This window comes from Bidens hawaiensis, unplaced genomic scaffold (genome assembly GCF_021521415.1).
Source record: "Bidens hawaiensis isolate Kalapana, Puna unplaced genomic scaffold, B.hawaiensis_p1.1 tig00029910_1, whole genome shotgun sequence".
In the NCBI taxonomy this organism is placed as follows: domain Eukaryota; kingdom Viridiplantae; phylum Streptophyta; class Magnoliopsida; order Asterales; family Asteraceae; genus Bidens; species Bidens hawaiensis.
The window spans coordinates 179,820-183,255 of NW_027494971.1; positions in this window are offsets into that span (position 1 = coordinate 179,820).

Sequence of the window (3,436 nt, forward strand, 5' to 3'; positions counted from 1 at the left end):
CAATAATATTAGATAAATGGATAAAATTTGTGCGCGCTATTTCAGGGGCCAAACTTATATATTTATATATATATATATATATATATATATATATATATATATATATATATATATAAAAGATTTTGAGTCAAACAACATCGATCAACATAGTCAATTGTTCGAATAGGTCATTAATTTTGGTGTTTAAATGTCACTGGAAAATAGGTTTACCGAGTAACTTTGCGTGAAAGTCATGGTGAAGAAGATGATAACAAAATCAAATTTCATGTAACGGCAAAAACAAGTCATGCTCTTAATTTCATAATTAAATATATTATTTATATGCTCACCATTTCAGTTTTTTTTAGTTATACTTTCCCCTTAACTTTTATTTTAACATATCATTTAAAATCCTTTAAACAATTTTAAAAATTTAGTTAAATTATATTAAAATAACTATATAAATTTTACTAAATTTGTATTAATAACTCGTATAAGAATTAAGTTTTAGGTTTTGAAAAATTGGGTATTACATTCATATTATATTTCTGTTCTTTTTATTGTTATATCATTAATCGTCGTTTATAAAAATTAGCTTATATATTTCGTTATTCGTTAAAGCCTATGGGTTCTAAATATGTTTTTCCTTTTTTTCTTTTAAGGGCAACTTAGTCTCAGACACGTAGCTTTTTTGTATTCCAAAAATAATAATCTACATGCATGTCAAAATTTTAACCATGATCTTCTCTCCCAAACGCAAGTATCTAAATCTGTCGCCATAAAATACATGCAATAAGCACAAAAAATAAATGCTATAAACGTACACAAATTATGCTTTAATTGTTGTCTTGTTTATATGTTTGTGTTACATGCAATTTTTTTTATTACAAAGAAAAGACAATTCTTGTTTTTAATCTGTAATAAAAATAATAATAATAATAATAATAGTGAACAGTGGTTTTCGTCCTTATGGTTTATCCAAATCTGTGATTTTAGTCCAATAGGTTTACGTTTGCGATTTTCGTCTCTGTGGTTTCATTTCACTTGCAATTAAACTGAAATTCACTTTTGTCTCAACCCCCCCCCCCCCCCTCCCCCCAATACATCTCAGGCCATCAAGTGAGGGTGCTTGCGAATTAGGACTAGAGGTTATTTGGAGAGTGATAAAGTGATAATCGATCTACCTCCTCAACTAGAGGAGGATACTATATAAAAACAAACATATTACATATGAGTACACAAGAATGGAAAATATACAAGAGAGGAGCAATAAATATAAATTAAAATAATACCTATCTAAGATCCCCCCTCAAGCAAGACGGTGTTGGACCTAAGCGAAGAAGCTGGCGAAAGTAGTTAAACAAAGGACGAGGAAGGCTCTTCGTAAAAATGTCAGCCACCTGAAGCTTAGTTGATACAAATTTGGTATGTAATTTTCCAGAAGCAACAAGTTCCCGAATAAAATGGTAGTCCAAATCAATATGTTTAGCTCGTTTTTGAGAGATAAGATTCAGTAATAAATAGAGCACTTCGATTATCACAAAGAATTGTCAGACGATCAGGCAGTAATGCATAAAGCTCTTGCAGAAGATGAGTAATCCATACAATTTCAGCAGCTGTATTAGCCATAGCTCGATATTCAGATTCACAACTACAACGAGAAACTGCAGACTACTTTTTAGCACTCCATGACACAAGATTAACCCCCCCCCCCCCCCCCCAAAAAAAAAAAAAAAATAGAGTAGCCATAAGTAGATCAACAAGTTTCCAAACAACGAGCCAGTAGCCTAATAAAGATGTATGAGAGGGTCTGTGGTAGTGAAGACCAAAGGCCAAAGTACCTTTGATATATCAAAGAATGCGTTTCAATGCCTCATAATGTGTAACTATTGAAGCATGTAGAAACTGACTGACTTGATTAGCAACATATGAGATATCAGGTCGAGTAATCGTAAGATACTACTGAAGTGCACCCACAATTGAACGGTAATGGGTAGGATCTAAGTATAAATTACCTGCAGAAAAAAAAAAGAAACGTTAGTGCTTAAGGGTGTTGGTGCCGGTTTGGCATTCAACATCTTTGCCCGGGTAAGAATATCAGCAGTGTATTTGGATTGGTTTAAAAACAATCCATTTAAAGTGTAGGTAACTTTAAGCCCAAGGAAGTAGTTGAGCTCCCCCAAATCTTTGATGGCGAATTTTATATTTAGATGAGTGATAAACGAGGTGAGAGTATGTGGTTGATTTCCTGTTAATATCAAATCATCAACATAAACCAAAAGGTAAATGATACAAGAGTCTCTTTTAAAGACAAAACGAGATGGGTCAGCACAACTACACATCAAACCACTCTGGATAAGAAAGGTGCTAAGGCGATGAAACCAAGCCCTAGGAGCTTGTTTAAGACCATATAAAGCCTTATTTAATTTGAACATGTGAGTCGGAAACTGAGAGTCAACAAATCCCGGTGGTTGCTCTATATACACACATTTAGTGAGACGTCCATGTAGAAAGGCATTACTGACATCTAACTGATGTAAGTTCCATTTATTATAACAACCAACGAAAGTACAATACGAACAGTAGTGGATTTAACAACAGGACTGAATGTGAAAGTAATCAAGACCTGGTGTTTGACTGAAACCTTGAGCCACGAGACGAGCTTTGTGGCGGTCGATGGTGCTATCTGTGTGGAACTTCGTGCGATATAGCCATTTAGAGCCAACAATGTTACGAGCAGTAGGACGAGGGACAGTTTCCATGTGTTATTGCGATGAAGCGCATCAATCTCGCGTTGCATAACAAGAACCCATTTCTCGTCTTTGGTGGCGGTTTTAAAAGTCTTTGGGTCGGTAGCGGTAAAACGAGCATGATGCAGAGGAAGCGTAATGGTGTGAGAGAGATCGGATTTATGACGAGGCTTACCAGATTTGGATCGAGTGACCATCAGATGAGTTGAGAACGAAGGAGGAGGGGTGGGGGTGGTATAGGAGAAGTGACTGTGGGTGATTCTGAAGGTGCTTCATGAGCTTGGGAGTTGGTGGACGAAGTAGAAAAGGGAGAATGAGTAGCCATAGGGGTTGAAGGGGTTGGATTATCTTGAGTGGTAGGTTGTGGTCTATGCATGGGAATGGAATCCATGCAAAGGTTACAAGGCGGGGTTTGGATGGGTGTTGTGGGTATTGAATTGTTGTTATGGATTGGGTTGTGAGTATGAGGTTGGGCTAGAATATGAATGGATGAATGATTGGAAGAGTCAGATTCAAGTAAGGTGGTTATTTGAATATTGGTAATGGGTTGCTCAGTTTGAGAACCTTCAAAAGGAAATGTGGTTTCATCAAATTGAGCATATCTAGTAACATAAACACGAGAAGTGGATGGATCAAGACACCGGTACCCATTATATTTGGAGCTATATCCAATGAATATGCAAAGGAGATTCCATGGTGCTAGTTTA